The sequence below is a fragment of the Callithrix jacchus genome, chromosome X (assembly GCF_049354715.1).
Source record: "Callithrix jacchus isolate 240 chromosome X, calJac240_pri, whole genome shotgun sequence".
Lineage (NCBI taxonomy): Eukaryota > Metazoa > Chordata > Mammalia > Primates > Cebidae > Callithrix > Callithrix jacchus.
Window position 1 is genome coordinate 48,919,086 of NC_133524.1, and position 23,816 is coordinate 48,942,901.

At 45.2% G+C, this 23,816-nt stretch overlaps 1 long non-coding RNA gene across 1 annotated transcript; it reads left to right on the forward strand.

The window, feature by feature from the left end:
• The first annotated feature begins 580 nt into the window (after window positions 1-580).
• LOC103790230 (uncharacterized) lies at window positions 581-20,596 on the forward strand. Its single transcript, XR_004738589.3, has 3 exons — window positions 581-940; window positions 5,586-5,680; window positions 5,797-20,596. It is a non-coding gene; the product is annotated as an uncharacterized LOC103790230 (long non-coding RNA).
• The last annotated feature ends 3,220 nt before the right edge of the window (window positions 20,597-23,816 follow it).

The window sequence follows — 23,816 nt, forward strand, 5'->3', positions numbered from 1 at the left end:
GTTCCTTTGCTGCAATGATTGTACGTCTTTGGCTGGCCAGAAAAATGGCCGTGCCAGTAAACCAGCGTGTCAAGGGGGCGGGCATCTTTACAGCCCTTACCATTTCGTACAGGAGAGTAATATCCCTCTTAAAGTTTGGAAAAGATAGAACTCCGAGAGGACTTTGAAAACTTGGCTATAAAACTGGGGCCCTTTGTGCAAAGCTGGCAAATCATGCGCGTGTTTGGGGAGTTTCAAGAGAACGGGTATGTAAAAATGCAGAGTTCAGGACCACAGACCTCCCCCCCACCCCACCCCTCGCCGCCCGCCGGGAGATGCCATTGCGGAGATGGGGGAGGCCTGAAATGGTACGGACCTCCCTGGGAACTATTACCGGGGAGAAGGGATGCAGAGTTGGTGATAATACATTCCTCTACCGGTAAGTATCACTAGGGAGAAGGGGAGAACGTGTGAAGGTGGTAGTCCTCTCAAGAAAATAACAGTAGGGAGATAGATACTATTAAGCTAGCTGTGGCGAAGGCACAGGTTGGTACAGTCCGCCTTGGGAGATACCACTGGTGCAAATAGGGAGGTGTGGTACAATCTGTTCTTGGAGAAAGAAACGAAGAAAGTGAAGTTGGTAAATATAGGCGCAGGGAGACTTGGAGACAGACGACCAGGGATAAAGGGGTCCGGGTGAGGTGGAATCTTAGTCGGAGACTAGGTAAGAAGCCAGGCAAATCTGGTGGTGACCCCACCAGTCCTACATTCATTCCATCGACCTCCTGGGAACCTGTTGCGGAGAGATTTGAGAGGGCGAAGATTCCAGGGTCCCAGTCCTATGGGGCCCCCCTAAGGCCTAGGGGGAATAAACAGGAGACAGTGATCAGGTTGCGGACCTCAACCACTCTGCCCTATTAATCACATTCTACCAACTGATCACCTGAAAGAAAATGCACAGGTGAGCCCTTTCAGGCTATTGAAATAGGGAAAACTTTCATTAATGAGGAACATTCCCGAAGGAAGGAGACCTCAGGTTGTATAGAGGCAGGTAAGCAAAAGAGTCATCAGGACAGATAGAGATAGGTCTTATCTCAGAATATGCAAATACATTAGGGACTACTATGGACTGAATTGCGCCCCATCCCCCCCAAAAATTCATAAGTCGAAACCCAAACTCTCAATGTGATGATATTTGAGGATGGACCTTTGGGAGGTAATGAAGGCTATATGAGGTCATGCAATGGGGCCTTGGTCTAATGGGATTAGTGCCCTTATATAAACAGACGTCCGAGAGCTTGCTCACTCCATTTTGCTGTCTCCATTTCCACAAAAAAAGAGGTGATGTGAGAACACAGTAAGAAGCCAGTTGTCTGCAAGCTTTATGGCTTTTTTTATAGAGAGCCCTCACCAGGAACCAAATCAGCTGGCCCCTTCATCTTGGACTTCTTCCTGCCTCCAGAACTAAGCCCAATAAACTTCTGGTTTAACCCAGCCAGCCTGTGGCATTTTGTTATGGCAGCCCAAGCAGGTAATCCAGGGACTTTTGCAGTTAGCCCTTTGCTGGAACACCAAAGGGAGGCGAGGGTGGTGAGAATTTCATAACCATGACTGCTTTCCAGGAGCACAGGACCCACTCAGATATAAAGTAACACCGTCAGCCCCCTTCCAGCTCACTCTACCCCTCATGACTCCCCTTCCTTCCCACTCTACCAATCATTCACATCTATTCTCTCCCACAGTGCCCCCAATTTCCCCCCATTCAGTCACACTGCTATTTGCTTTCATTCATTCTGCCTTATGGCCACCATTCACGCATCTTGTACCCCATATAAACACCTGTTTTTATTGTGGTAAAAAATATATAACATGAAACTATTTTAACTATTTTACAGTGTACAATTCAGTGTCATTTCGGACATTCACAGTGTTGTGCAACCATTATCACTATCTAATTCCAGACCTTCTTCACCACCCCAAAAGGAAACCCCATCCCCATTAAGCAATCATTTCCTAGCCCCTTTCACCCCTGCTCCTGGCTACCACTTAATCTGCTTTCTGGTGCTATAGATTTGCCTATTATGGATATTTCATATAAGCAGAATCATACGCTATGTGGTCTTTTCTGTCTGGCTTCTTTCACAGAGCATAATGTCTTCAAGGTTCATCCATGCAGTAGCATATGACAGTACTTCATTCCTTTCTGCGGCTGAATAATATTCCATTGTATGGATATACTATACCATATTTGCTTTATCCACTCACCAATTGTAAGATATTTGAGTTGTTTCTACCTTTTGGCTATTATGAATAGGGCTGCTATGAACATTCATATTTAAGTTTTTGTTTGAATAACTACCTGTTTCCCACTGTATTAGTATATAACTAGGAGTGGAATTGTTGGATCATACGGTATTTCTATGTTTAACTTTTTGAGGCACCACCAAACTGTTTCCTACAGTGGCTGCACCATTTTTCTTTCCAACCAACAGTGTATTAGGCTTCCAATTTCTCCACATCCTCTCCAACACTTGTTGTTTTGTTGGTTTTCATTGCAGCCATCCTAGCAGATGTAAAGTGGTATCTAATTGTGGTTTTGATTTGAATTTCCCTGATGACTAATGACAAATCTTTTCATGAGCCTATTGGTCATGTGTATATCATGTATATCTTCTTTTGAAAAATAATCTATTCAAGTCCTTTGCCCAGTGTTAACTGGGGATTTTTTGATTGTTAGATTGTAAGAATTCTTTATATATTCTGGATACTAAACTCTATTCAGATTATAATTTTCCCACTCTCTAGGTTGTCTTTTCATTCTCCTGATAATGTCATTTGATACACAAAAGTTTTCATTTTTATTAAGTCCAATTATTCATTTTTTCTTTTGTTCCTTATGCTTTTAGTATCATATCTAAGAAACAATTGCCAAGTCCAAAGTCATGAAGATGGATTCCTTCATTTTCCTCTAGTTATTTTATAGTTTTATTTCTTATATTTAGGTCTTTGATCCATTTTGAGTCAATTTTTATATGTGGTATGGGGTCATGGTACAACTTCATTCTTTAACATGTGTATATCTATTTTTTCCAGGGCCATCTATTGAAGGGACTATCCTTTCCCCCATTAAATGATTTTGGCACCCTAATCAAAAATCATTTTAGCTGCATGGGTTTTTTTCTGGACTTTCAATTCTATTCCATTGATCTGTATGTTTATCCTGGTGCCAGCACCACACTGTTTGGATTACTGTACCTTTGCAGTAAGTTTTGAAATAGGGAAGTGTCAATCTTCCAACTTTGTTCTTTTTCAAGATTGTTTTAGCTATCCAGGCACCCTTGCAACTCTATATAAATTTTAGGATTAGCTTTCCCCTTTATGCACAAAAGGGCTTTGGGATTTTGTTAGAGATTACATTGACTCTGTAGATTGCTTTGAGGAGTATTGCCATCTTAACAATGTCAAGTTGTCCAATCTACGAACACTTTCCTTTTATTTAGCTTTATTTTTTAGTTTTTCCTTTTATTTAGTTTTCTTTACTTACTTTTTTTAAAAAAAATAAGGCTCTGTCACCCAGGCTGGAGTTTAATGGCATGATCTCCACTCACTGTAACCTCCGCCTCCCCTGTTCAAGCAATTCTCAGGCCTCGGCCTCCCAAGTAGCTGGGATTACGGGCATGTGCCACCATGCCAGTTTATTTTTGTATTTTTAGTAGAGACGGGAGTTCACCATGTTGGCCAGGATGGTCTCGATCTCCTGACCTCAGGGGATCCACCCACCTCGGCCTTCCAAACTTCTGGGATTACAGGTGTGAGCCACTGCACCTGGCCTTCATTCTTTCAGTAATGTTTTGTACAAGTCTTACATCTTCTTGGCTAACTTTATTTCTCAGTATTCTATTATTTTTATCCTATCATAAACAGAATTGTTTTCTTAATTTCCATTTTGGCTTTCATCAATAGTGTATAGAAATGCAATTGATAGTTGTGTATTGATCTTGTATTGTGCCATTTTGCAGGATTTGTTTATGAGTTCTAATACTTTTTTGTGGATTCTTTAGGATTTTCTATGTATAAAAAATCATGTCATTTAGGAACAGAAGTAGTTTTACTTTTCTTCTAATTTGGGCACCTTTTATTTTTTTTCTTTTGCCTGAAAATTTATCTGGCTAGAACTTTGAGTACAATCTTTAATAGAAGTGGCAAATGCAGGCAGCCTTATCTTGTTCCTATAACTCTTTGCCCTTAAACTTTTATGCCAGAATTTCTAAGGACCAGATAGGATAGATAATGGCTTCACTGTTATATGAATGAGTCAAAATGACCTCTATGTATTGATCCCCAGGTTGTTTATTTCTTCACTGCAGGCTGAGACCCCTTAACTCAAAAGCTTGCTGGTGCCACACAATGTTTTACACACCCAATTATTTCATAATTATTTTACGCACCCAATTATTTCATACTTATTTCATAAATAGCCCAAACAAACAGATTTTTAGCCATTGAGAGCCTTCCTGCTTTACATACATGACAAAACCTGACACTACATCTTTCATCTTTGGGGAATAGATAAATTGAGCCCCAGGCCATAAAATACCCAAAGCTGCTGCTGTGGCCCTTCAGAGTTCTCTGACCCAGAGACTCTTCTCTTTGCTGCCGAGTGACATCACCTAGACAAATAAGCCCCCCTCTTGACAGCCCAGCAGTTCCCTTGCCATTCTCCCCTTCCGAATACCTGACCAGTGGCCATACCTCTGAACAGACTCCTGTGGTGAGGGACTTCATGCAAACTTGTCAAAGAATCACCCCATAACCTTTATTGTGCTACGCCACCTTGTGGTCATATATTTCCTTCATCAGCGCCCTAAATCGCTCAAACTCCCTATAAGTGATGAGGAAAAGGGAAGGATTTCTGGTAATCATGAAATAGATAGGGGCCAGTAGGATAGTTAATTGGTAACACAATCCTGGATGGTTTCGAGCGGTGGAACTCAAAACTTGGAATCCCATTGCATCGGTTTGGCATGGGATTGCTCTGTGCTGTTACACACTCTACATTTGTGGGTTTTCTCTGTGCTTCACTAGCCTGGCCAAGCAGTAACACCAGTATTTGAATGAATCCGTGGGATCAGGTATGGAACTGCCTGAGGAAGAAGGTCACCCTGCCCACCTGGGGCTCCACTAGGCAGGGAACTGCTGGGGCACCCACAGGACCTATAAGTCCTGTGGACCTGAACACAAAAGGTGGGGGGAGTACACATCTCTGGACTGAGGATGGGCTACCCTGACCCCATGACTGGCTAGAGTGGGAGGAGCCCTGTTAGTTGGCCCTGTGATATAGGGTACTCTGAGACGCATATGACACGTGAACAAGGCTATAAAGCAGCGACGTCGGGCTGATGTCGATCCCCTAAGCACAGCTGGGGAGGCTCTTTTGTAAACAGCTAGCATGCCTCTCTTCTTGTCGCATTTGTATTTGCTATTACAGATGACATCATTTCTGTTCCTTTCCGGGGCAGTATCAAGACCCCAGATTTATTGAGGTGGAACAAAACTGTCACTTCATGTGAATAAAGATGAGATGTTTATATTGCTGTCCCAACCAGGACTCAAAAGGAGGTGGCTATCCTCTTGAATCCAAGCCAGGGGACCCATGCTGGGCTTGCTCACAGCTGCTTCTCGCCAGAACGCGGCCAAGAGGGTAAGTCTCTCATTCATACTAGCCACATCGAGCCTGGCTGTCTAATCTGAGCCGGGTTAGCAAATAACCTTTATTGTGCTACGCCACCTTGTGGTCATACAGATTTCTTTCATCAGAGGAGAGCAAAAGGCGGAGAGGACCCCGGAGAAGAGGACTGGCGCCCTCTAGAGGATGAGGAAGCTCAATACCACCATGACAGAGGAAATTGACCCTGTCCTTTGCCCGAAAACATGCAAAAGACACAACAGGGGAGGATCAAGAAGGTGAAGCCATGTCCTATCTGGAGGAGGAGACACCCTCTGTCTCAACCAGAGGCCCTGCCTGTCCTTAAGAACCTAACCCAGGAACCAAATGAAAAAGCAGCTGTCTGGCTACAGAGAACGTATCCAACAGAGCACAGCAAGATCCACCTGACAGGGGCTGAAGTGAATCACTTGGCTGCCCCAGGACAGGATGGAAGAGTGGCTTCCCTACTAAAGGATTCTGCACAACTAGTGCAGAAGCTGGGAGTGGCCCCCAGGAGGCTTTGCACCGCAGTCCATGTGCACCTGGTCGGAGTGGATTTTGCATTTTTGTGAATTGTGGTGGCTTGGAGAGCTGCCCACCCTATATGAGGCCTCATAACCCGCCGGGCAGAACGGTGATGGAGAACGCTAGCTGAGGCCGAAGATGTCCTCCATCAGCTCGGCACATTCCAGCGGGATTATCTGGCGGCAGATGGCGCGGCGTGAGGACTCTGTACCCCGAGGAGGCTGAATGGAGTGCTTAGTCCATGGTAGCTTCTCAGGGGGGCCTGACAAGCACAAGTCCTGTTCCTGTCAGTGACAGCTAAGGCTAAACAACCCACCAGTCCATGGCTGCCCTGGGTGGAATAGAAACCCATGGTGGACAAACTCAGCCCAGTGTTGCCTGCAATCGTGAAAACAATGCCCCACCTGGCCCAAATCACAAGGAGCATCACCAGCGAGGCCGCCCCCTCCTAGTCCGAATGAACCACCAGCAGCCAGGCCCCCGGTTGAGCGGGAACCCTGAGATGCACGGAAGATGTCATCTGTTAGTCACGGTTCTGCAGAGCAACAGAACAAATAGGAGGTGATGCGTCTACGTCTATGAGGAGATATACAGGATTTATTATAAGGAATTGGCCCACACCGATCCAGAGGCCCACAAGTCCCAAGACCTGTAGTTGGTGAGCTGGGGACCCAGGAGAGTGGGTGGCACAGGTCCAGTGTAACGACCAGCAGGCCTGAGGCCGAGGAAGGGCTGACGTTTCTGTTCATGCTCTAAGGCGGGAATAAATGGCGTCTCAGCCCCTGCAGTCAGGCAGGAGGAGGGGCTGACTCTGACTCACGGAGTCAGCGGTCTTGTTTTACTCAGGCCTTCAACTGACTGGGCAGGGGACCCCACATCCGGGAGGGAGGTCAGCTTCACTCAGTCTTCCAGAGAAAGGTTAATCTTACCCAGAAACACCCTCATAGCCACACCCAGAACAGTTTGACCCAGTGTGTGGGCACCCTTGTGGCCCAGGCAAGTTGACACATAAAATTCACCATCACAGGTTGTTTGGAGTCCTAAGGGACAAGAGGATCCCAAATGCGAAGTGCTCTGATAAATCGGTGGAACAACACAGCAGGAGCCGGGGTGGGGGGCGGCGTGGCAGGCCCCTGCTTCCGAGGCAGCCTAGCCTTCAGCACCTGCCTTGATCTCTGCCAATGACAGGGGCCCGCCCCACACAGATCCCATGGGAAGCAGCCCCTCGGGCAGATGATCACCCTTTACCACATTAACTGACGTTTGCTCTCTGGCAAATGAATGCCCCGGGCGGGCTCTCAACAAGGGTGCTGGAATCTCCCTCATCCCAGGCAGCATTCAAATTTAAAGGGCCCTCCCCAGGAGGTGGCCCGCTGGGGAGGAGGAGCCAGGAAAGCATCATCACCCACTTCCCATTCCAGTTGGCCCAGGGTTGCTAAAAGACGTTTTTGTCCTGGTTGTTGTCCCCAATCCGCCCCGTGTCCCATCACTGGAACGGGCCCTCTCAGTCAGAGGGTGAGCTCAGGGAATAGCCTAAGGCTCCTGAGCGCCGCTGCTGCCGGGTGGGAGCGGGTTAACCAAGCCGCTTCCCCTGCGAATGTCGGGGTCCACTTGCCCCACAGCAGCTGAGGCAAGGCCTGCTGCGCTGACTTGGTTAGGGAAGGGGAACGACCTCCTACCATCTCGCCTTCCAGCTCCCTGGTATGAGTGGTGCTGAAAGCCACTACTAAAGAGTGAGGCGAACTCCAGACTACGGAGCCTTACACAAGGCTGTCCCCTGGCTTGGAGCGCTTCTGGCCAGACATCGTCGCCTTAAGCCACATTCAAAACAACCTGGCTAAATAGTTTGGAGCTAAAGACTCTGCTGACATGTTCTGTTCCATAAAAATGGTGAGTCCCAGGAGACTCACCACAATCGCCTTCCCCTTTTGGGGCCAACAGGACACTTTGCACTGGTTGACCCTGGGGTCGTTCTGTACCCCCCGCCCTGCCCCTGATTGCACATGGGCTGCCCACTCCCCCAGCAGTTCGTCTTTGCCATCACATCCACAACATCCTCCTCACTGAAACAGACCACCATGCTGTCCCACAGCGATCGCAGTCCTGAGTAAGCACTTCACTGCGAGCGGATGGGCAGCTGCCCCTCCATAAGGTCCAAGGCTCCTCCCAGTCTGTTGAATTCAGGGGCTATGTGTGGTACTCAGAAGGGTAAACTGTCCTTTATCCTGTAAAAGACAAGCTCTGGCTGGGTGCGGTGGCTCATGCTTGTAATCCCAGCGCTTTGGGAGGCCGAGGCAGGAGGATCACGAGGTCATGAGTCCGAGACCAGCCTGGCCAACATGGTGAAACCCCGTCTCTACTAAAAATGCAAAAAATTACCCTGATGGGGTGGCAGGCACCTGTAATCCCTGCTACTCAGGAGGATGAGGCAGGAGAATCACTTGAACCTGGGAGGTGGAGGTTTCAGTGAGCCGAGATCACACCACTGCACTCCAGCCTGGGCATCAGAGACTCCATCTTACAAATAAAAAATAAAATAAAATAAAAAAGACAAGTCCCAGAGGTACAGCCTCCCACACTGGCAAGGACACCCAACTGTGGCAGGCAGGTTTGGATTCCGGTGCCACCACATTCCCCACTTCCAATATTTTCTAGGAGCTATCTGTAGAGTCTCCCTTACCTATTCCACTCTCCAGCCGGGACCTGAGCAACAGAGGCCACATAAACACATGGAGGCTGTTACGTCATCTTTCCCACCTGCCCCGACGATAGGACCCACAGTAAGAACATCCCTCCAAATTTGCTTCCCGAAGCATCAGCCCCAAATGCACAGGCGAGCACCTACCCATGGGCTTCTGTAGGCAGCTGCCAGCCTCAGCCCAAAGGTATTCGCCTCGAGAGAGACACCACCTGACGGCACCCTGGGCACTTCAGGAAACAGAGGCCCTTCCTGGGACACAGTCCACCACTCTGTACACTGAGATTCCTAGTCTGGCCGGCGCAATGGGAAAGCTCCCCCTAAAACTGAATCCGCAACAGAAGCCCCTGATCAAAATAGAAATGGGCTCCACGGGCTCCAACTAAACTCTGCCCTCCTGGAGTGCCACAAGCCCATGAGCAAATTGCCACATAACCTGCTGGGGAGGAAAACTTGCCAAACCCTAGAAATGCCTCCACCTCCAGGCAGCAAACCACCTTGCCATGAATGTACCTATGTAACAATCTTGCATGATCTGCACATGTATCCCAGAATCTAAAGTACAATGAAAAAGAAAAGAAAAGAAAAGAAAAAGAAATGCCTCCACCCCTTGCTCGAGGAGACCAGAAGGAGGAAGACCACAGCACTCTCAAAACAAGAAAAGCAACACCTTTTCTTTACAGATGGAGGCACATGGGCAATACGGGAGCCAGGCAATGACACCCGCAGCCCGGAACCTCAGTCAACCAGTCCAGTTTCCATGCGGGCTGAGCTGCGTGCACTACTCCTAGCAACAGACCATGCTCTTGGCAAACATGCCCCCAAGGTATTTCACTGACTCCAGGTCAGAGGCTAATGGGCTGACTACATAGTTGGGGCGTTGGCAAAACCAAGGTTGAAAATACAAGACCCAGACACTTGGGATAAAGAGATGGGGGCTGTAAATTGCCGAATTCGCCCTGCTCTGCCTATGGTTGTGCACCGTACCTTTGCTAACATTAAGCAAGATGCGGAGGAGGTGCAATATCATGCCAAGAACAAGCTAACAAAACCAGCGAAGCAGTCAGGGCTGCGAAGGAGGGCGAGTCCTCGGTCCCTGGGAACAAGCCATCTGACTTCTTCTACCAACGGGCACATGAGATCAAGGCACTTGGGCACCACGAGGTTGTGAAAATGGGTTGTGAAGAGAGGAGTTGACCCAGCAGAGGGACATTTAAACAAAGTCATTGGGGACCGTACCAGCGCCAGCAATCCAGACATTGGGGCCACCACATGGGAGGAAAAATTTAGAGAGAAGGGCTACATCAAAACTGGCAAACTGACTCCTTGGGCATCTCCCTGCAGCAGCTGGAACCGTGAAATACACCTGAACAGTGGTGGATACCTACACAGGCATCTATCGGCTTACCCACGCAAGGCAGCCACCTCTATTCATGTTATTGAGAGAGAATCTGTAGGAAAATGGCCCCTCAAGTGGTAAGAAGAAAGTACTGCCCATAGGCCTGATCATTATGCCACATGCCTATGCCATGACTACACCATATTGAAATTCACAATAGATGAAGAGACCACTAGCAGGACATTGTCACCCCTGCTGGTGTACAAGCCCACACCAGAGACAGTTACTGGCTTTCACAAGACATGGGAGCCCAGCGTTGTTAGAGCAAAGGAACTTCCAGCTGGTACTTTCATCTTTACCTCCTCCCTCCTGGAAAGTACGGGGCCGAGCCACTTCCCTTCAATCCCGATGAGGATCTCATGAGGACCACCCACTAGGACCATCCTCAGCCTGTGTCTCCTCACCCTGTGGAGCAGGCATCTGCAGAGAGAGATGCCCTCATCCCACGACCCATGTCCTCCACTGAAGGTACCATAGGACACAGCTGGACCTGTTCCCCACACCCAAACGGTTTATCCCTCCAAACCACTAATGCCACTTGAGTGATACCCAAGGGACAATCCAATCCCTACTCCTGGCCACAGATGACCTCTGACTTTAACCCCTATTGTGTTGCTGTGCCCTTTTCTTACCTGAGAAGCTGGTACCTTCGCCAGTGTCAAGTACACATCCACTGATGGTTCACCCTACCCTGGTCATCTACACGCTACTGCTGACCAAGGTATGTCTGGAAATACATTTCACATGCACCCCACGGGGTAACACATGACACGGGGCATCTGAGGATGATGGGAACCACACTGTTGACTATTTGAGCTGGTCATTCCTATTAACACAACCGGAAATCAACCCTGAGGCTAGCATGCCTCCCCTTCTCTCTGCTACCGAAACCAGCACCTGTTCCAACTAAGCCAGACTCAGACACCACTTGTGAATCTTGGGTGCCTGGTAAGTCGTATAGTGCAACTTTTGCCTCACATCCAATAAAACCATTATTAACAACTGCCATCAAACGGAGCAATGGGCCACACCTATAGAGTCTCATTGAAGGCATGCCCAGAGATACTATGCACCTGACACTGCTCCTTTCTGGTGCAATCAAAGGAAAAATGCTGAATCCAGCCAATACCAGCAAACCCTAAGGATTAGAGAGATCAAATTCCAGCTCTTACAAATCCCTGGGGTGATGAAAAGTGTAAACCCCGCCTCCAGTGTACACCCTTTCAACTCCTGGCCTCTTTTTCTACTTCTCATAGTGATCTCTGTCCCCCTCCAGTGCCAGCCCCACTTGCTGAGAAAGAAATTGCACTAACCAAGTGGCCAAGGGCATCTTTCCATGAAGCCTCTCCCTGGCCTCTTCAACATATACAAACAAAGCTATGCACATTACACCAAGTTATCTGCACCAAGGCATGTCTACAATATCAGGGATTACAACCAGTTTAGGAATTCTTTCCTAACTTAACCTCGCAATACCAACGACCAGTTTTGCATCACACTCAATGGAAATGAGTACTGTGCTCTGTAACAATTGCAACATTGGCTTCCCACAGTGAGCCATCAGAGTTCCAGGGATTACAGCAAAGACAGTTCTTACCAAAACCTATATTTGGGCTGGGCGAGGTGGCACACACCTGTAATCCCAGCACTGTGAGAGGCCAGGCTGAGGATCACTTGAACCCAGAAGTTTGAGACCAGCCTGGGCAACAAAGTGAGACCCCCATCTCTACATTTATTTTTTAATTTTTTGAGACGAAGTCTCGCTCTGTCGCCCAGGCTGGAGTGCAGTCGTGCAATCTCAGTTCACTGCAACCTCTACCTCCTGAGTTCAAGCGATTCCCCTGCCTCAGCCTCCCAAGTAGCTGGGACTACAGGGGCACACCACCACGCCTGGCTAATTTTTTGTATTTATAGTAGAGATGGGGTTTCACCATGTTGGCCAGAATGGTCTCGATCTCCTGACCTCATGATCCGCCCTCTTCAGCCTCCCAAAGTGCTGGGATTATAGGTGTGAGGCACCGTACCCAGCCACAAATTTTTTTTTAGTTAGCAGGGTGTGGTGACACCGCCTATCCCTAGTTAGGAGGCTGATACTGGAGGATTGCTCGAGCTCAGGAGTTTGAGGCTGCAATGAGCTGTAATCACATTACTGTACTTCAGCCTGGGCAACAGAGTGGGATCCTGTCTCTGAAAAAGAAAAAAAAAGCCACATTTGATCCCATGGAGAAATCTAACCACTCTCTACATGGGACTTTCTCCACTCAAATTGGTAACTAAATGTTTACACCACTTGCTCCCAATGGGGCACCCCAGAGGCTATTAAAGCTATAGAAATGACAGGGCGCAGTGGCTCATGCCTGTATTCCTAGCACTTTAGGAGGCTGAGGCAGGCAGATCACTTGAGGTCAGGAGTTGGAGACCTGGCCAAAATGGGGAAACCCCATTTCTACTAGAGATACAAAAATTAGCTCGGTGTGGTGGTGGGTGCAAGTATCCCAGCTACTCGGGAGGTGGAGGTAGGAACCCAGGAGGCAGACGTTGCAGTGAGCTGAGATGGTGCCACTGAACTCCAGCCTAGGTGACAGAGATTCCATCTAAAAAAAAAAAGTTGTACAAATGGCTGCTCTAGAACAGTTTTCCCAAGGAGGAAAGGGATGGAGCAATTGGCCCCCACAACTGGGAATTCCCAGTCTCTTAAACACAGGACAGATATGGCTCAAACATAGAATACAATTGATGTCTATGTTTGAAATAACTTGGATGCCCCTGTGAAGATACCATATGCGAGTGCTCCATAGTACAGAGTCTACTTTGGTATGGGGCTAAATTAACAACTTTAAAAAATGCTCAGAACAATTGCAAAGTTTATCCCTTACCCACGGAAGTACAAACATGCTATTTAATATTGGCAATTGGCAAGAAACTCAGATACCAATGTGCACCAATGAGAACAAAGAGGAAAATAATAATTGCCCACCAAACCGAGCGTGCATAGATATAGCCTTAGCCACAGCCATCCACAAATGGCAAATTTAACTGCATGCTTGCTTCTGCCAACCTGATTTTAATCCACATGGTGTAATTCCTCTCTCCCAGCCAAGCTCCCCAACAAACCTCACTAATCAAGATGAACCTAATCCCCTGGCTATAGACATCCAATAGCAATGTCCAGAGGTTAATCTCATGCAAATATGTGGACAATGGTGGGCTGAGCCCATAACCAACTGAGCTGACCCAGGTGCTGAATATGAGGTGGGTTACATGCACGTTTGCTTCCCTATAACATTATAAGCTCCTATTAACACCACCTGGATTTGCTCTGAGCCACACAAACTTCCCTTCATAGGAACAGAGAATACAGGCAGCAGAGGGACCCTGGTGAACCTGTAAGGGAATCAAAGGGCTTGTCACAAGCTTCCCCTTATCTGACACTGTTATACTTAATGGTAATAACTCATAAAACATAGCTGTTTTTATTAAATCAATAATATTAAGCTAATCTTGTTTGCCAAAGGTTTACCTAAATTATGCAACTTGAATTTTTAAAACATTGATGTTAGGTTTTAGGGAATACTTTTTCCCCCACACTGAAAGTATTAGAAATTCAGAATTTTTTTTCCTGACAGTTTTAGGGTTTTTAAGGAATTTTATAAATTAATTTGATAATATTATCCGAAGGTAGAAAAATATCACATATGCATCAAATAAATACATCAACATACAGACAGATGCAAATAAAGATCTTACAGCTTTCTTCCTAAAGTTTTAGCCACAATCACAGCAACAGAGTTGGCTCTTGTCTTTACCCCCACTTTGTATTTTTATCAGAATTATGCTCCTGGCAGATGGGACAAGTTGAGGTTTACCTATTCAATATGAGGGCTAAAGTTTCCCCTCAATATTTGTGGAGGAGACTTTTAAGATTCTCTTGGCCTGGCGCGGTGGCTCATGCCTGTAATCCCAGCACTTTGGGAGGCCGAGGCGGGTGGATCACAAGGTCAAGAAATCGAGACCATCCTGGTCAACAAGGTGAAACCCCGTCTCTACTAAAAATATAAAAAATTAGCTGGGCGTGGTGGCACGTGCCTGTAATCCCAGCCACTGAGGAGGCTGAGGCAGGAGAATTGCCTCAGGCAGGAGGAGTGCAATTCTCACAGGCTGGAGTGCAATGGCGCGATCTCGGCTCACCGCAACCTCCGCCTCCTGGGTAACAAGAGCGAAACTCAGTCTCAAAAAAAAAAAAAAAAGATTCTCTTTGCCCTGATGTGTGGTATCTCCAAAGACCACCTGAGTAGATAAAATATCCAGTCTGTTTCCAGTTAGTTTTTTCAGCCTCTGGTGCTTGCTTTTGGGGTCCCTGAGCCCCTCAAGAGTCCCCCAGTGGTGGCAGAGGGACTAAAGCGCTAACGACTATAGGGAGTTGAGGTACTGGTTTCAGAAGTGAAAGGTCTGGCAGGGGGAGACAGGTGGAGGAGGTAGATGTATGAATGGGGACACATCAAAGGATCCAAGGAAACTGAAAGGAAGATCAAAGGTGGCAAGAGAAGGAAGGAGGAGTGGAGCTCAGGAGAAGGGAAAAGTCTTAGATGAGCTAATTTTTGGAGAGCTCAAGTTCCCTAAAGACGCTACCGAAGTTCCAAATTGTCTCTGGCAATTCTTTGGCCATTCATGAATATATTAGACTGAACCACTATGTAGTAAACAGGAAAGAAGAGGAGGGAAGGCATCTAAGAGAATGAGTTCCCCGTGGGATTAACAGATAATAAGCCAAGATTGAATTGCCAAGGGAACACTTCATGTAATCTCCATGGCAGAAAGCCCAGAGAACTCCCACACACAATTTCTGGGATGGAGTCAAGTGAACCCCACACCCCATGCAATCTCCAGGGATTGAGGAGCGGAGGAAATTCCCACATACAATCCCCATGTTTGAGATGCCAAGAAAATTCTTCTGCATAATCCCCCAGTTTAGCGAACCAAGAAAAAAAAAAACAGAAAAGGCCTCACAGAAAGGGATACAGAAGTCTTTTTGCCAGAAAGAATAAACGTAACTCCTGACTACCACATTTCAACAGATAAACCTTCAAAACACTGGATTAGATTAGGAAGTATGACTCCCCACCACAGAGTCCTACTTTTCCAGGCAAAAAACACACAAAAGTACCGTGTCAAAGGGTCCAGGAAGCCAGCATGAATAACTGGGTGAAGACACAGGGTCAGAGGGAACAGCCAGCACTACATCTGAGTCATGCCAGCATTAGTATTCAAAGAAACACAAATCAGGATTTAGTAAGGAGAGACTTTTATTTAAAAGGATTATTACAAAGGAAGGAAAAGCACTATTGCACTAGGGAGAGGAGGATGATTGCAATAGGGAGAATGCTGTGACTACGAGGTCTGCAAGACTCAAAGCAAACAGAAAAAGGCTTTTCTTTTATAGAGGAAGGAGGAGGCAAGCAGAGATAAGCAATCTTTGGAAAGGAAACTGGACAAGCAGGGGGCATGCCCCGGTTCTTTGTGTTCAGGTTTAAGGATAAGCAGAGGGTAAGCAATGGGCAACTGTGAACCTCTCCAAGGCTTACAGCCAGCCAGGTACACCGAAGAGACAAACAAATCAAAGTCTTCTCCCTTTCTGATCTTTTCTCCTGGCTTTCCCGCACTAAATGGGCAGACTGGATGCAAATAGGCTATGAAATCTTAATTTGTGGCCTATAAGACCAAGAATCTTATACAACTCTTATAGGTTGCTTTATCACTGGCACCAAAATCAGTTATTATGAAATAACATACAACTAAGATTATAGGCCCGGCGCAGTGGCTCACGTCTATAATCCCAGCACTTTGGAAGGCCAAGGCAGGCGGATCACGAGGTAGGAGTTCGAGACCAGCCTGACCAACATGGTGAAACCCCATCTCTACTACAAATACAAAACTTAGCTGTGTGGTGACGCATGCCTGTAATCCCAGCTACTCAGGAGGCTGAGACAGGAGAATCACTTGAACCCCGGGAGGTGGAGGTAGCAGTGAGCCAAGATTGTGCCACTGCACCCCAGCCTGGGCGACAGAGTGAGACTCAGTTTCAAAAAAAAAAAAAAAAAGATTATAAAGCCACCTAGGCCCAGGGCATGGATTTTTATTTTTATGAATTTAGCTACTTAGTTATTTGTGGAGACCCCCAGGCTGGAATGCAGTTGCACAATTATAGCTCACTGCACCAGTGTCACCAGAGCTGGTCTCAAATTCCTGGCCTCAAGCAATCCTCTCAAAGTGCTGGGATTACAGGTATGAGCCACTGTGCCGGGCCCAGGATGCTTTCATATATATATATATATATATATATATATATATATATATATATATGAGCCAAACATGGCCTCTATGTATTAACCCCCAGGTTATTTCTTCCCTGCAGGTTGAGATCCATTCATTCAAAGGCCCACCAGTGCCAAACTTAAATATTTGCACATCCAATTATTTTTTAAAACTAGACCAAAGAGGAATTTTTTTTTTAGCCATTTACAGCCTACCTGTTTTGCATGCTTCACAAAATTTCACCCCACATCTGTTAACAATAGATAAGCCCTGGGCCATAAGGACCCCAAGCCTCTACTGCCCTTATGAGCTGTCTGACCCAATAACTCCATGCTGCTGGCTAAGCAACATCACCTAGACACATAAGTCTCCTCTCTGACCCCCATCTCCCCTAAGAATTCCTTGCCTTCATTCCCTTCTGAGTAACCTCTGTACAGACTCCTGCTGTGAGGGACCTCTGCCACACACAAGCCTGTCAAGGCACCACCCACTAAAGCTGTGCATGCTACTGCCACCTCGTGGTTCCATCATTTTCCTCCATCGGCCCCCAAATCCCTCAAACCACCTACATCTATGGCAAAATTGGAGTTGACAGTGAATACAACTGTATTACCTAGTGGTAAATATTAATAGTTCAGTAGTTCCGTACCTTTGTAACCCTACCCCATATGAATGGGAATGAACTGAGGGGGAGGCACTTGCTAGACTAGCATTACTGACAGAAATCCGGGTCAGTGACTGAACCTAACATCCCTTCCAAAGGCAAAAAAGTTTGGATAGAAATAACTGACAAGTGGAGAGAAAAATAAATGGTAGTTGAGTGGAAACGAATGAATAAATGGTTTATGCAATGGGGGAAATCCACTATTAAACTGGTGCCTCGAGAGAGGCTCGGATCAAGAGAATATTGTCTCCTCCTAGCACAATTACACCAGATGCTTAAAACGTGAAGCCATATGTCTGTTGAGACTACCTCTCCTTTTGGAAACTGGCAAGGTTGAATGGAAGCCTGCAAACCTCAGTGACATCATTCTGGGAGACATTTTGGTTACATCATATGATGATGAACTAGACCAATTGTTGATGACTGAGTGAAACTCGACATGCCAGTATCTTTCGACTGTTGTCAAAAGTAAATCATTTGGGGCCAGGCACAGTGGCTCACACCTGTAATCTCAGCACTTTGGGAGGCCAAGGTGGGCAGATCACCGAGGTCAGGGGTTCAAGACCAGCCTGGCCAACACGGCGAAACCCCGTCTCTACTAAAAATACAAAAATTAGCTGGGCATCATGGCAGGTGCCTGTAATCCCAGCTACTCAGGACGGCTGAGGCAGGAGAATCGCTTGAACCCGGGAGGTGGAGGCTGCAGTGAGCCGAGATTGCACCACTGCACTCCAGCCTTGTCAACAGAGCGAGACTCTGTCCCAAAAAAAAAAAAAAGATATCATTTTGGAAGGAATTTCTAGGAGCTACACCCTGCCAGGCTGTCGGACTGCATGTCGTAAAAGTCCCAGCAGACTGATTACCGTGTAACTATAGACCTTAATGATAGAATACTTAGAAAGTTCCCCGGTTATAAGAGACAAAGTATAGCAGCAGCATATCTGACATGCTCCAGTTAGCCATGCACAAATGTATATCACCCTTGTTTTGTGGATGGGAAGTTATCAGGTTGGTGCAAAATATTGCAGTTTTACATTACATTAAAAGTAATGGCAAAAATCGCAATTACTTTTGCACCAACCTAGTATTAACCAGAATAGAAAAAACAAATGGGTTTCCCACAGGATTAAAGCAATAGACATCAGGTGGTAGGCTCAAATTCCCTAGGGAAATGCCCCACCCTGAGATGAGGAAGGCTATGTGAGCCCTTATGTCATACTCAGACTAAATTACATCTAGATGTGATTACCAATCATCTAACTCTGTTATGAGGATCCCAACATTTTGGGATACACATGTGTCCTAGCTGCACTCAGGCCAGCAGTGCCCAATGGCAACAACATGCATAGTGGATTAAACAATGTTGATTCATGGAACAGAAAAGGGCTTTAAGGGAGCTAGGTGCTGGTCTAGGCATCGTGGGACAAGTTGAATTCGCTTTTAAGGAGAAGTAGCACTCAGAAGAAAAGATGTATAAACTAGAATGCATAGACTAGAGGGATTCTCTTCCAAGAGAAAGACAAAGGATGGTGTCAGCCTGGAAAGGTAATAAGGCTTTAGTGAAGTGGGGCAGGCAGGCTCAACAAATAATGCTGGGTAATGCTAGGATCCAGTATTGGAAAAGGATTTGTACCCAGACCCAGCAGGGCCTCTTGACTATTTTAATACAGATGGAGACCAAAATGGCCATAAGGACACCTGTGTCCTCCCCATAGAAGGGATATGGGCCCTGATTTATAACAACACATAATGGAAATCAGTCTCAGTGCAAGCCTGTGGATTGAGATAAGATGACGGATTTTGTCCTCAATTGTCTTAGAACCCAGAGTTAACCAAGTTATAGCTCATTGTAATAATACTTGTCAAGAATAATATCTGGTATACGCACAAGTGCTGATTCTGTTAGGACGGTTTAGCAAATACCTCTGTAATTCTTACTGACTTGAAATAAATCCATATTCTAACCATACTGTGATAGGCTGTAACACTGGCATTGTTAATAAGATTCAACTGTCTTATATGAATAACTCATGTGATAATACAGATATGAATAGTCAAATTTATTGGAAGATTGAGTTAAAGCTTATTCAGGATGTAATACTGATGGAGAGTTGCTGGTCTGAGGAAAAACTAGATTTAGCTAACCATCAGCTACTTTTTATCCTAAATAGTTCTGTATAGATTTATCATAACGTACAAATAGCAGTAGATCAAGAGGGTAAATAAATAATGAAATTAGGCCGGGCACAGTGGCTCACGCCTGTAACACCAGCACTTTGGGAGGCTGAAGCAGGTAGACTGCTTGAGCTCAGCAGTTTGAGACCAGCCTGGGCAACATAGTGAAACCTTGTCTCTACAAAAAATATAAAAATTAGCTGGGCATGGTGGTACATGCCTGTAGTCCCAGCTACTTGGCAGGCTGAAGTGGGAGGATCACTTGACCCCAGGAAGCAGAGGTTGCAGTGAGCCAAGATCTTGCCACTGCACTCCAGTCTGGGTAATAGAGCAAGACTGTGTCTCTAAATACATAAATAATCAAATTAGCATGAAATGTAATGGTTTTGTAAGATGGATTAGTTGTCTATTTAAATCTACCCCTACCCTACACTAGCTCTTCCAAATGTTAGGAATATGCAAACAGATACTATTGCTATGTGTAGTATATGCTATACTAAATACTAAACTAAATGTAGATGCTCAAACAAATTTTATCATTTTGCTGTAAGAGAGCCTGGGCCAAGGGCCAGAGGAGTGGGCTTTGCAGTAAAGTGTTAACTCAGCAGGCCTAAGCTGCCCAAACCCTGCACATTTCAAATGTCTTTAGAATTGACCCTGGACCAATTCCTAAGAAATAATCTCTGAGCCCTTGGAATATCTTGCCTGATAAGAGTCTCTTTGTATACCTGAAATCTTAGGGCAAGACAAATAGTTTATGCTAACAATGTGATCTACATAAATGCATATTTTTGTATGCTTGGGACTTCGAGTCACACTATATCACTTTGACTTCTGGCAAGCTGGGGTCGAAGTGGCTAAGGTCAAGTCATATGGACATTCCATGCCTACAGAACTGACTCCCAATAAAAAACCCTAGAAAGCAAGACTCAGGTGAGTTGCCCTGGTTGGCTATACTTTATACGTGTTGTCACATACCATTGCTGGGAAAATTAAGTGCTATTCATATGACTCTACTCAGAGAGGATAACTGGAAGCTTCTACCTGGTTTCTCCTGAACTCTGCTCTAATGCACCTTTTTTCTTTGCTGGTTTAATCTGTATCTTTAGCTATAATAAACCATAACCATAAATACAACCATTTTTCTGAGTTCTGTGAGTTCTTCTAGTAAATTATCAAGTCTGAGAGTAGTCTAGGGGACCCCCAACACAGAATTTCCTATTTGGTTTTCCACACAACAAAATAGAAAAAGAAAAATAATTGAAAAACAGGCATCAGAGAAATTTAGAAAGAATAAAGAGATTAATAAGTTCGAGACCAGCCTAGCCAACAGGTTCAAGACCAGCCTGCCCAACATGGTGAAACCTCGCCTCTACTAAAAATACAAAAATTAGCCAGGCGTGGTGGTAGGCACCTATAATCCCAGCTACTCAGGAGGCTGAGACTGGACAACTGCTTAAACCCAGGAGGCAGAGGTTGCAGTGAGCTGAGATTACGCCACTGCACTCCAGCCTGGGTGACAGAACGAGACTGTATAAAAAAAAAAGAGAGAGAGAGAGTGAGATGAATGGCCCATATAACTTTACTTTTATATAAACTGCACATTTGTCTGTGAAAAGGGCAAACATCATCAGCTACATGATTTCATTCTCCATAAAGAGAAAATAAATCAACTTCTTAGGAAGTAAATTTTCCAGGCTGGCTGTGGTGGCTCACGCCTTTAATCCCAGCACTTTGGGAGAACAAGGCAGGTGGATCGCCTGAGGTCAGCAGTTCGAGATCAGCCTGGCCAACATGGTGAAACCTGTCTCTACTAAAAATACAAAAAATTAGCCAGACATAGTGGCATGCACCTGTAATCCCAGCTACTCGGGAGGCTGAGGCGGGAGAATGGCTTGAACCTGGGAGGTGGAGGTTGCAGTAAGTCAAGGTCACATCACTGCACTCCAACCTGGGTGACAAAGAGAGACTCTGTCTCAAAAAAAAAAAAATCCAGGCACTTAGGCATAAGGAATGTGATTGTTGGTTCTTTCTAAAAGTCAGTAGTGATTTTCAACTCAGGATTCTCCCAATGAAACTGTTTTTAAATTTTTCTGGTAGATGCTTGCAGAGCAGAGAGTGGGATTTTCTGGTTTTCCGTGGCTTCTTTGCTGTTGTCTCTGTTTGTGAGTTCATGCCCAACTCAAGGCAAATTCCTTCTCCTACACTCTTCCACTATAAGTCTATTATTTTTTTCTCCCTACAAATATGATCTACACGTGGAGAAAAATATGTAAATAACATAAATAGGTAAACATTAGGAAAGGAAAAGCCTCTATAAATGGACAAGGAAAATCCTCCGTAATCTAACTTCTGATTCCCAACCCAACCTAGACACGATGATCTGACTTGAAACAGATCCTAACAGACTTTGTTTACTGCCCACCCCATATCCACAGGTGATTCCTTGCTCCCTATCTTGGTTTACTTTCATCCATACCATCACCAGAGGATGAATACTTATACACACAGAAACACACACACAGCAAAAACATATATCTTTCTCTCTCTATATATATATCACCTTTTATTACCCATGTCTCCACAAAGCAGGAACTATTTTCATTGGTAATTAGGGTTCAAAATATGAATTTGGAAAGTATACAAATGTTCAGACCATAGCATCCACTATTGCTACCCCTTCACTTTGAGAGTATCTGCCAAACCAAAGCTGCAATTCTCAAGAAAATTGCCTGCTCAAGGTGAGTAAAGATTGCTGACATAAATCTGGGAACAAAAATGGCTTTAATTTCAGTGAAAGAATAAGCCTGAAATAAAAACACCTTTGCCCAAGGGACTGTGCAATGGTTTGAATGTGTCCCCTCCAAAATTTAGATGCTGCCAATGCACTAGTATTAAGGTGTGGGGCCTTTAAGAGGTGATTGGGCCACAAGGGCTGCTCCCTCACTCATGGATTAATGCCCTCTTAAAAGAAGATTAAGAAGATTTATGAAGTGTTCAGTTAGCTCCCTGGCTTATCAGCTTGCCCTTCTGCCTTTTGCCATGTGAGGACATGGCAAGAAGGCCCTCACCAACCCAAATGCTAGTGCCTTGATCTTGTACTTCCCAGCCTCCAGAATCATAAGAAATAAACTTCTATGCTTCATAAACTACCAGTCCCAGGCATTCTGTTGTAGAGGTACAAAGTGAACTGAGATAAATGATAAAGGAATCATCCATCTAAAATCTTGGCACTGAGTAGAAAGGTAAAGATGTCCTCTGAACATTTATAGCCACTGACCTGCCATCATGCTTCTTTGCAGTTTGAAATCTCATCTTTCAGGTATTATGGATTATCAAGATTAAGGATATCTGGATTATGCTTAGCTTCCTGAAAACCCTTTGGGAGACTCCTTGTCTTTGTTATACCCTGGAACAAAGTAACACATTCAGAACAGTGCAAATGAAATCAGGACCACATGATGAAGGGTCCAAAGACAAAAAAGCAATGAAAAGAGGATGTACAACAGGAAATATGCTGGGAGTCCTAAGACCAAATAGATATGTCATACCTATAAACAAAATTGGGCTAAACAATAGGATTTGCCTATTAAAAAGCAGAATACTCTCAGATTGGACCACAATGTCTAAAGAAGTTCTCAGATTAAGAGACACAATCTACCCATAATAAACCAGAAAGAGAGATTAATTTAATTAGACATTAAACGAAAGAAGTTAGAAAAAGAAAAATATATAAAAGCGGATGGAAGGATTTTAGTGAAATAAAAGCATAAATGAATAATTAGAAAATAGAAAAATGGCAAAAATCTAAGAATGGCAATACAAGTGAGGGAGAGTAAAAGAAATAAAATATTAGCATTTGTTTACCTAATTGATGGAAAAAAATCACAAATACACTCTATGAGAACCATGTTGGAGAAATAGCCACAGATATAAAGGAAATTAATCATGAGACTACTTTACCCAAAATGATACAAAATATTAAAAACCTTGAGAAAATACATGATTTTTAAAAATTACAAAGAATCCATATGTCTACATCTATATATTGATATATCAATATCTCAATCTAAATGCATATATAGGCCAGGTGCTGTGGCTCATGCCTGTAATCCCAGCACTTTGGGAAGCCGAGGTGGGCAGATCACCTGAGGTCAGGAGTTCGAGACCAGCCTGGCCAACATGGCAAAACCCTATCTCTACCAAAAATGCAAAAATTAGCCAGGCCTGGTGGTGCATGCCTGTAATCCCAGCTACTCAAGAGGCTGAGGTAGGAGAATCACTCAAACCTAGGAGGCAGAGGTTGCAGTGAGCTGAGACATGCCACTGTGCTCCAGCCTGAGTAACAGAGTGATAG